At 37.0% G+C, this 11,836-nt stretch overlaps 1 protein-coding gene across 3 annotated transcripts in view; it reads left to right on the forward strand.

The window, feature by feature from the left end:
- The first annotated feature begins 3,268 nt into the window (after positions 1-3,268).
- Positions 3,269-11,836, forward strand: part of LOC106876032 (E3 ubiquitin-protein ligase RNF34) — a 40,706-nt gene continuing 32,138 nt past the window's right edge. The window contains exons 1-2 of one of the 3 annotated variants that reach the window (XM_052968580.1): positions 3,269-3,351; positions 4,516-4,580. The gene's annotated coding sequence lies outside the window, so the exon portion shown is untranslated. Of the gene's footprint in view, positions 3,352-3,573; positions 3,707-4,515; positions 4,581-11,836 lie in introns of those variants that run through there. The other 2 variants (XM_014924410.2, XM_052968581.1) reach the window with 2 other exon arrangements.

Raw genomic sequence — 11,836 nt, forward strand, 5'->3', positions numbered from 1 at the left:
CTATCTGTTTTCCTATGTGTTCGTTCTGTGGTCTGTAGTTCATTGTTCTAACGTCCTGTACCCTGATATGCATCTATATACACATGTAGATGTAAGTATGTACATATATGTGTGTATACATGCATATATATTCTTTGTATTATATATATATATATATATATATATATATATATATGAAATTAGATAAATAAAGAGTCTGACCTGAGACCAAGTACTGTAATTACCTACTCAAAATCATATAAATCAATCCAAAAAAAAAAAAATCAATTCATGTTTATATACATCATCATTCAATGTCTGTTTTCCATGCTGGCATGGGTGGAACAGTTTGACAGGAGATTTCAAGCTGGAGAGCTGCACCAGGCTTTAATTGTCTGTTTTGGCATGGTTTCTACAGCTGAACACCCTTCCTAATGCCAACCACTTTAGAGAGTGTACTGGGTGTTTTGTTTATGTAGCACTGGCACCAGTAGGGTTGCCAAATAATTTTCAAGACAAGATCTCTTAGGGTGAGAGAGGGAGTGGAATCGAGGGAAGTGGCTGCATGCTAGGCAAGAAGTTAAAGTATGATAGCTGTCTTACTATAGAGAAAATACTTGGCTACCCAAGTATGACAAGGAAGAAAGTTAAAAAGGAAGACAGACAATCAGAGTGTGAGAGAGAGAGAGAGAGAGAGAAATAGAGCGTGCTGGAGATGTATTGGGGCCTACCTACAGTGAACAGGTATAAGTAGTACAGAGGGGATAGAGGGAGATGTTCCATAAGTGTGTGAGGAGCTGTTTAGAGATGGAGGAAGACATGACTCTAGCAAGTGAGGGTTAGGGAAATTGTTGTGGCTGGTGGGTGGTAGGAATGAGAAGGCATGGAGAGTGTGCAGACAAGCAAGGGAGAGATAGTGAAGGGTGGGTCCTGCAGCAGGTGTTGGGAAGAAGGGGGAGTTTTGACATTGGTCAGATGACTGTATGTGCGAGGTGGAGGGAAAAGACCATAAAGGACATGTATGTGGGGGGGGGGGTACCCGTGATTTCATTTAGTTTGATGTGTCTTCTCAAGCACAGCAAATTGCCAGAAGTCTCAGTCACTTGTACTCTCCTCTGTGAGGCTCAACATCCATCCGAAGATCACATCTCACGTCTTCCTGGGTCTACTCCTTCCCCATCATTAGAGATTTGCACTTCTTTACACAGCTATTCTCGTCTAAATGCATCACATGACCACACCAGTGGAGTCTTCTCTCTTGTACACCACATCTGATGCCTCTTGTACCCAATTTTTCTTTTAAAACATTTACACTCCATTGTACATCCAGTAGAGCATGTTGGGTTCATTTCTTTGAAGCCTTCATATGTTCACTGCAGTCACAGCCCATGTTTCATTCATGTAGCCTGGTTGTTTGTTACAGGTATCAGACAATTTGTCTTTCACTTTGAAGGAGAAGCCCTTTATTACCAACAAAGATAGTAGTTCTCTGAAATTTGGCCAGCCCATTCTTATTCTAGCAACTACATTCTTAAAACATCTTCCTCTGCTGCTATTCACCGAGAGAAGCTATCTACTACTTCTAAGGATCATTCTGGGCATTTGAGGATGTCTGTTTCCTGTACATTCTTAGTGTTTATTGTACCTGCACATTTTCCACACACAAAAACCACTTTCTCTGTTAAGCTTCCTATGACACCACTGCACCTCTTACCATATCGAACAGGGCCTTCTCCCTGAAGAGATCAATGATTTGTCTGTTTTCCTGCTAACTAGGACTTTGGCCTTTGCTAAATTAGCTCTAAGGCCTTTGGATTTCAGATCTTGCTTCCACACCTGAAATTTCTTTAGTTCTAGTAGTGATTCAGCTATAAGAACAAAGTCATCAGAGTAAAGAAGCCCTCAAGAGCAGTTTTAAATTTCTCTATGTTCTGGATTACTAGGATAAACAAGATGGGGCTGAGAACCAATCCTTGGTGAACTCTCGTCTGTACAGTAAATTTGTTGTTATAGTCATAGCTAACTTACACCTTACTGACAGCATCCCTGTACATGGCTTTTATAGCTCTTGCCAACTATTCATCTATCCCCAGCTTCTACATTGATCATCAGATAAGGGAGTGGGGTGTCTGTCATGTTGATAAAAACCAAATACAGCAGTTTATTTTTAGATAAATGCTTTTCCTGAAGTTGCATTATCAGGAAGATGACATCAGTAGTGCTTCTCCCTGGCACAAAACCAAACTGCATCTCATCTAGGCCAGCTCTCTTCCTAATTAGTTGAACTATGACCCACTGTAACTTTCATCACCTGCTCCAGCAATTTGATGCTTCTAATTGTTTCTATCTAAACTAGTGTATGTGTGTGTGTGTGATAGGCTTCTTTCAATTTCCGTTTAGCAAATTCACTCACAAGGCTTGGGTCAGTCCAAGGTGTTATACAATGAGACTGAATTCAATAAATTTAGTATTTCAGGCTAATAAAATATTAATTTATACAATAATCCTATTTTGGGACACGAGAGTACTTCGTCCCCAACGATAGAAACTCTTTCCAATCCTAAGGTGAGACCTATAATGGTATACTGCTTAAACATCCAGACATCTAAAACCACATCCCCATGAAAGGTCACCCAACTGAATGACAACACACTCCAGCTTTCTCCTTTTGGCTTTTTCTACTGCTACTACAATGGCCTTTGTCCCTCAAAGCTTTTGGTCTCATGACACCTCTACTCGGACATTCCTGACCAACGTATATAGTGTGTTATTCCCTTGAGTCCTGCACTAACCAGTATATCCCTAAATATTACCCCACTGGAATTCCCTCTCGGTCTATGTTTTTCCATCAGCTGTCTAAATGCAACTATTCAGAGGAACATTACTAACGTTGATCTCACGAAGCCCCAGAATACAGCAAGCAACAACAATATATAAGTGCGTGTATATATATATATATATATATATATATATATATATATATATATATATATATATATCTCGAAACTACTAAAATTAGTAAAAACCTTATAGATCATCTGTATTGCTATTTCAAATCATAGTTTTTCGATATCAGTCATTAATTCCTAAGACATGGAAAAATTACTGAAAGGACCCATACTTAAAAAACAAAAACAAGTCCATTAAATATAACCTTCATCTTATTCTTTGATACTTTTTAAAAGTCACTGGAAAATAAAATAAACAAAATGAAAGCGAATTCAAATGCAACACTATATATAATGAATGAACTAATTTTATACTCCAGCCGGGGAATTTATAGTACATGGGTATGGGAAGAAACCATGAGGTGAAGAAAAAGGACCATCACGGGTTTCTCAATCGAGAATAATCTGACAACCATGTGATAAAGTAAGTGAAAGCTAACCATATGTAAGAGTTAGTCCTGTATACACTGGACACAACAGAATTTTTACTTTCTTGCACTTTTTTCTTTGTATGAATGACTACATTGGAACATGCTTTCGAACACTAGATGTTTTACCTACTTTTAGTAAAGGGATACTTCAGAAATACACCCGTGTATTCACTACCCAACATATGTTTTATCGTTTACACAGCACCGGTTACACCGGTCTGTTAGAAGTTCAATTGATTGTGTTATGTCGGAATACTTACACTGCGTCCAGCATTTCAAATTCCAGCCAAAAATCTTTTATTAATATGAGATCCAGAGCTGTTGACTGATTCCATCCGCATTAAAGTGGTATTTATGATTATTTCATCATTAATCCTTTCCTTTTTCTAAAAGTATAAGCATTAACAAGATTTTTTTTTAATTCATCAAATGTAATTATTTTTCTTGTATCAATTATTTTTTTCTTTATCTTTCTTTAAAAATAATTTTTGAAATTTTAAGATTCTAGATTTATATTCTGGTGAATTATACTTCATTAGTAAACGAATAAATATGTCTTATGAGTGACATTATAAATCAGCCGAAACTATTCTGGTGTTTACTGTTAATCGGCTTTAGTTAACCTCCCTATCCTCCTGTTTTGTCCACGGATAAATAGTTGTCAGTTACATTTGTTATCTCTTTACAGCGACATTGTTTATTGCTAATCGATGTTCTCTTTTGTTTCTTACCTTTGTCTGCTGTAATCAGTAGAATCTCTAATTTGAAATTCAATTAACTTTCTTGCATTCTCTTCCTCTCTCTCTCTCTCTCCTATTATGCCTACAGTGATAAATGGATATATTGTATAGTGCATATGTCGGAACCTATATATACACACACACACACGTTTCTATGTAGGTGTGTATAATAAACTATGAAACTATAGTATTCGCATTTGATCCATGATAAAAAAAAAAATCGCTCTCAATCTGATGTAAGATTTGTTTACCACTAAAGACTTGTTGAGAAAGATCAATTATAGTACTTATCTCTACTAAATCCTTCATGCAGCTTATTTGAGAAACGTGATTTAAAATACGCTAGTGTATTTTTTTAAATTTTGTGTATTTATTGATCATTATTATTACTCTATTTTATTTCTGCTATTTCTGTAGCTTGGATTACTGTCCCAGAAGAATTTCTGTTAAAGAAACTGTAAATTCAACTATATTTCTTACATGTGAGCATCGTTAATTTTTTTTCATCATTGCTTTTTATATATTTTTAATGGTTTCGTAATTTTAATTTTATTGAATGATATTAATTTCAATAGAGCTTTTCAAGAAATTACGATAAAATATAAACTTGTATCAAATAGAAAAATTAAACATCACTTCCAATTGGAGATGGTGTCAAAATAACATCCCTCCCTTCTCTTATTATTATCTTTAATGTTCATAACTTCCCTTGGTCATTGCACTTGTCTTTGGCTAGCGTTTAAGTATCCCGGAAAAGGCGAAAGCATTACAACATCTTTCCGTTAAATTTGAAACCTTGTCCGCTTAAGTAAGAAATTATTTTTACTTAAGCATCCTGGATTGGGAGTTTCAAGATATCGCTTAAGTGAAATCTAGACATCTCTTTTATAACCACCACTTTATCCTCGTGAGAGTTAGCGACTGTTTGAGAAACTGCTTGGAAAGAATTTTTCTTCCCTTACACGCACGACCCGGAAGACTGTTGTAACTTCCTATACACATACAACGGGCTTTGGGATGCTGGTGGATATGAACTAAATGTTTAGTGTCCTGTTATAAAGTATCCGTTCACCTTTCTTGGTTATTACACGTAATAAATCAGAGTAATAAAAAGACATTTGAATGACATAATTATTCCAAAGAAGTACTCGATTATCTGTTCTAAATTATGTCATTAACTCCGAAGCTTGTTTTTAATCTTGAGAACTATATCAGTAAAGATTCTTAAAAATCTAAATGAGAAAAATGTTTCTAGGATTTAAATCTCTGTACTACAACATACAAATAATCTACCATATCATTGTTTAATATCGTTTGTAATAGACGTATATATATAGACACATACGATGTTGAGCTAGAAATAGTAGCTAAATCCGTATGCGGGTCGTTTGATGTGCGAGAAATAGTCGCCAAATGTCAAATTATTCTGTCGTTTAACAAAAGAAGAACACCTTGAGCTAGGCAGTCCTTTGTACACCATACTTAAAACGACGGAATGGTCACCACTGGAACGACTTTCTCGGTTTTTCGATTAGGGCTGACCTGGATAATAGCATACACATACACACCATTTTGATCTCATTTCTGTGCATAAATGTGTTTGTGTATGTACATGCTATATTTTGTGTGTGTGTGTGTGTGTCATCGTCTTGTGTCAGCTTCTCCTTGCTGGCATGGTTGAGGCAGATCATCTCAATTCAATTCTTATTTGGTGTTACTAACATCCTGTATGAGTCGGGAGCCATAACTCACTATTGTATATCCAATGTGATGCATGTGTTAAAATGGAGGTAGTGACAGAGGGTGGGATATATCTTTGAACCTTTCACTTATCTGGTTCCTCGTATGTCTCCACCTGCTGCTCCTCTTGCCTATTCAGTAACCTTCTCTCTATTGTCCCTTCTACTATTCGCTGCACCATGCCACTCATTTGCCCTTCCTCTCTGTCAACAAGCATATGGCTGCCACAAGTATTTCTCTACCATTACAAGACCTTTGTTACAAGGAATTGCATTAGATTCATTTGTATCTGCTCCCCTCCCCATTTATCCAACCTATGCAGTCTGCTTTTATAACCCCTTCCACCCCACTTTCAGGTCACTGTTTCTATTGCCATCTCTTGGGGACATCCACCAGTCATGTTCTATTTTAGCAACTAACATTACTTTTCTATATCACTACTTGCCATTCCCTCTTCTCCACGTCACTCATTTATGACAGCCATCACACTTCCTTTTCACTGACCATTTTTTCAGCCACCTATCACTTTACCCTCTCTCTTCTACCTGTAAACATGTGACTGTCATTACTGTCTCTACACAGTGCTTTCTTTTACTGCCTTTCTTCATTATTCCTCTCTCTTTCTCTCTTCCATTTCTTCCTCTTCTACACTATCATCTCAATAACTTGGTTTCTCCTTTCATGTTCCCTTTTCACTCTCCTTCTCACTCTAGTTCATCTTCTGCAATCACCTTCACTTTAGTCACATCCTGACTGATTGAAGACAATGTAAAAAAGTGAGTACTTCCTTTGTCTTACCTGTTGAGGTAACCTCTCTTGTGCTGGTGCCACAATAAAATGTAAAATAAAATGGATTCTATAAAGTGGTTGACAGACAAGTAGGGACATCATAGAGTTAAGGGGACTCTTTTGCTTTGGCCTGTCTAAGACAGTGTAACCTCTAAAATGCATCCAATGCATCTTGCAAAGTAGTTGATGACAGAAAGCAGGGACCAAGCTAAAATGAAACAATGAACTACTCCAACCCATCCCTGGATGGAAAACAATGTAAATTGGTAATGATAATGATGTGTGTGTATAGGCACAAGCATGGCTGTGTGGTTAAAAAGTTTGCTTCCCAACCACTTGGTTTTGAGTGCCACTGCTTGTTATCTTGGGCAAGTATCTTCTATAACTGCAGGCTTTGGTCAGTCCAGAACAATAACAGAGATGTGAGTGGGTTTGGTAGATGGAAAGTGAAATAGGTGTGTATGTGAGTATACATGTATGTGTGTGTGTGTTCTTGTTTTATTTTGACATCATAGGATAGTTATGAATGAACAAGTAGAGACTAATTTCCAGTCTTCCATGAAAACTTGCCTGGCCATGGGGAAATATTTCCTTGCTTGAAAACAGGTGTGGTGGTAACAGGAAGGACATCAGTTGTAGAAAATCTCCCATTGACTTCCATGACCCATGCAAGCATGGAAAAGTGGATGTTAAAACAATACTGCCCCTGCTGACACACACACTCACACATTGTCTTGCTTTGGGCCCTCAACTCTTGATGGGTTTGCATGGCTTACTATAAATAGCAGTCAAATCTCCCTCACATCACTCTTCTGTCTTGGAAAAGGGAAGTATACATCTAATAAGACAGAATGGTGTTGGCTGGAACCCCTTTAATTATGGACTTATAATTAAATGATCTGGAGTTAAACAACGATAACACTGGGTATTGTGTCAATTGGAGAAATACATGTTAGACTGAGGGAGACTTATCAATCAGTAGATCAATGTTTAGAATATCAGATCAGTTTTCTTGAGATGCAGGGAGAAATGCTATTCTGTTACTGTGTGGCTACTTGTTCTCTGTAACACTGAAAGAAATCAAAAGCTTTGAAGTGTCACTCTAAGAGTATGATGTGTGAGGAACTGAGTGGGATAGAAAGTCGACTTTTTGACTTACACAATATTTTAATCATTTAGAAATATTTTTTAATGAATATGATTTCAAAATGTAAGTTGTTTGTACAGTAAGTATCTATGTATTAACTGTCTTTAACTGAGTTCAAATCTGCTGAGGTTGACTTTGCTTTTCATCTTTTCAAGGTTAATAAGTACCAGTCAAGCACTGGGCGTCAATGTAATTGTTGAGTCCCCTTCCCTCAAAATTTCAAGTCTTGTGCCTGTAGTAGAGAGAATATCACAATATACTATGATCATTGATCTATATCTTGCTGGTGTCTCTTGAAATAGATGGTAAGAATTGCACAGAATATTTTGTAACTGGAGTAAATTCAATCAAAGTTGATCTGGGGTTAAATAACAAGCACATCGTGCATGAAATACTTTGTCATACATATTGTATCTCTCATACCATCAACAACATATAGTGCACTAAACACTTTCCCTGATCATGTCTCCCAGAACTACAACCACCACATGGAATCCCCTCCCCAAAGCTAGAAATCTCTGGAAATTTTGTGTATTTTTTGCATTAGGGTTCATGATTAGTGGAGTGGTTGAATGTATTGATTTGGATTCTTGCTGTGATTTGGAGAGTGGGATGTGTGGATTAATGATAGAGATATCGAGCATCACTCATTCTAACCATCAACCGCTTTCACTCATTTTACTTTCCCTACACTCAAGCAACCTTTACTCACCCTTTCTGATTCTTCTGACACCACTCTTTTGTTCATCTTCTCAGACATGTTACTTTAAAGGTGCTATCACATCATAGAATTAGACTTTTCTGTTATATTTTCTCTAATGAACTGGAATACCTATGATTCGAATTTCATCAAAATTGCAGATGAGGGTTCTTTCCCTCTTTACACACCCTAAAAAGATTCTAATCATGACACATGTATCCCATACCACTGATCTTTATGCACAGAATCCAAAATTCCAGTCTTATGGAACCTGTTAAAAGGATTTTGCTCCTGAAAAATGGATGTCATGGAGCTCTAAAATGTGGGACTTAAGGCCCCTATTGGGGGTGGGTGTCTTAATGTCAACCAGAGAAGTTGAATTGTTGAGAATCTTTTTAACATGGGTCTTATATGTATTGTTCGAATTTCTTTGAAATAGGAAATATATGTATGTTCACTGGGTTTGTAAAAGAGAGCAAAGCGAGAGGAAACCAAAAGACAAATGATCACAATAAACAGTCAGCTACCCTACCCTAGTCGTTACTACTCCCCAATGTAGGATTCCTCACTATACAGGTGACAGGCACAGCCGTAAGATGCATTACAGGTCTATAGCAATTGGAAGGGCATGATCCAACTGAAATAAACATTAACAACTCTGTGACGTGAGGGCTAAGGGCAAATGAAAGTGTCACCTCTGGAGTTTGCCAATGATCACTATGCCGATAGGTAACTGGACAGAATAAATTTGCAATCTATAAATCTCTTTGAATGACCATTCACTTATCTGGAAAGGTCTTGAAATGTTACCATCTGGGGACTATCTCTGATCCAGTGATAATAAAAAGACTCAAAAGAGGTCTGCAACCAAATAACATTCTTCAAAATAACACTTTGCAACTGAATCAGTGGAGGCAAAGATACCTCACCTTTACTTGTCAATTTATGCACCACATTGCAGAAATCACAATCTAAGTATATCTCAAAGCAAATTCTTACACTGTTGTACCATTGAATTACAAATAATGCTCATCTTTTATGCTCGGGTGACCCGACAGCTTCCAAGAGTACAACTGTATTCGTCTATGCTTAGATAAAATATCAGATATAGTGATATGTATCCTGAACAAAAATTATCCAATGTCATTGTCAACTCTGCTGTATTTCAGCTAGCATGTTCATGCTTTTATGCTAGCACATGTGTTCGTGTGTGTGTATTGACTTGTCCTCTGCTCCGCTCAAGAAGAGTCTAGAGCTGGTGTCACAGTAAAATGCACACAGTATTCTTTATAAAGTGGTTAGAAAATGAATGGAAATAATGCAGGAATATAGGACTGTTTGCTCTAACAGAGAACATGATACCTTCTCTACTACTGGTGTTGATACTATGCCAAAAAGGAATGTATGAGAGAGATTTGATCTTCTAATCTGTTTAGGAGAACTGTAACTCCAAATAAGAATTTTTAGGATATATGTGTGTGTGTGTATACATACACACATATATATATAGTAATAAGTCTAACCTCTGCCCTCTATTCATATAAACAATAAATGTATATAGACGAGTCAAAGAGGAACCTCTATGTTGTCATTGTACCTGCTAGAAATAGCTGTCAAATCTCCTTTATATTATACCCGACCATCCTAAAAACTGTAAGAACATTATGTAATGTAGTCTTAGACACACTGTCATTATCATCATCACCTTCGTTATTTTAGCTGACTATGTTCCATGCTTGCATGGGTTGGAAAGAGTTTATTTTGGCAAATTTTCTCCGTCAGATCCCTTCCTATTACCAACTCTCACCTGTTTCCCAAGAAAGGTAATGTTTTCTAAAGGCCACACATGTTTCCACAGAATTTAAGAAATGAATGACACTGTTTATATAATGGTGACACTCATTTACAACTACCATGTGCTGTCAAGACAAGGTGACACAAATATACACACTTACAAACACACAAGCACACATGTATATTACACACAAATGGGCTTCTTTTCAGTTTCTGTCTACTAAATTCACTCACAAAACTTTGGCTGACCTGGGGCTATAGTAAAAGACACTCTCCCAAAGTGCCACACAGTGAACCCTAAACCATGTTGCGGGAAGCAAACTTCTAAACCACATAGTCATGGCTGTCATCATCATCATCATCATCGTTTAACGTCCGCTTTCCGGCTGTATATAATGAAAAAGACAACAAAAAAGGTTGACTGCAATTGGAAATGGAGTTGACCTGGGGCCAAGCAACAACAGTGGTGTACAAAGTCATATTCTGAACTTTAAAAAGATAGTTGCAGAATAATACTTTAACACTTTAGCATTTAAACTGACCATCTCCTGTTTGAGATATTCTACCTGTTTTATGTTGAAACAAGCCATATCCAGCCTCGAGCAGTTAATGTAATCATTAGACCGTACTTTTGGGGAATGAGAGGTGGATGGAATCCATTGTTCTTGTGTGATCACTGGTGATAATAGGAGGATCAGAGAGATTAGTTTATCAAAATTGGAAACAGCATGTTTCCCTAGATCACAATAAATCCTCATAAAACAAAAAACTTAAAATCTCTCTATCTTTTAGATGTTTCAGCCAACTGACTGTGGCCATGCTGGGACACTGCCCTAAAGGGTTTTAGTCAAATGAATTGACGCCAGCACTTATCTTTTTAAGCCTAGCACTTATTGTATTGGTTCCTTTTGATGAACTGCTAAGTTAGGGGAACGTAAACATACCAACACCAGTTGTCAAATGGTGGGAGTGGACAAAAACAGACACAAACACGTAGGTATACACACACACACATGTATATACACTAATCCCTCAACTATTGCAGGTGTTATGTTCCAAAATCCCCTCCGATAGGTGAAACTCTATGAAGTAGAAACAGTACTGTACTGTATATTTTTAAAAATTATTTTTATATATATTTTATTATAAATGCAAAACAACACCACGGAGGAATCGCCGTAAGCATTAATAATAAACTGCGATATGTACATATAGATGGCCACAGTCTAATGGCTGAAACAAGTAAGAGAATTAGAGAATATACCACGACGTCTAAAAAACTTTTGAAAAAAACTTTTGAACTTTTCCACTTTTGTAAACCTCCTTTATCATCCTTTTTTACCTTACTTTCCTTCACCTACCGTCTCTTCGTACTCTGGATGTTCCTAATCTGTCTTCTCTAATCTGCACCTATTACTTTGTATTCTTCTCCCTCCCTTTCTTTTCTCCTCTCGTTTCTTCTCTCCCTGTCACCCCATTTCTCCCTATTGTCCCATCTTCCTTTTTGCTTTGTTTTTTTCTCCCACCTCGCATATATTTTCTTCTCACAACCCCTTTTTCGCTTTTTC

The sequence above is a fragment of the Octopus bimaculoides genome, chromosome 6, assembly GCF_001194135.2.
Source record: "Octopus bimaculoides isolate UCB-OBI-ISO-001 chromosome 6, ASM119413v2, whole genome shotgun sequence".
Lineage (NCBI taxonomy): Eukaryota > Metazoa > Mollusca > Cephalopoda > Octopoda > Octopodidae > Octopus > Octopus bimaculoides.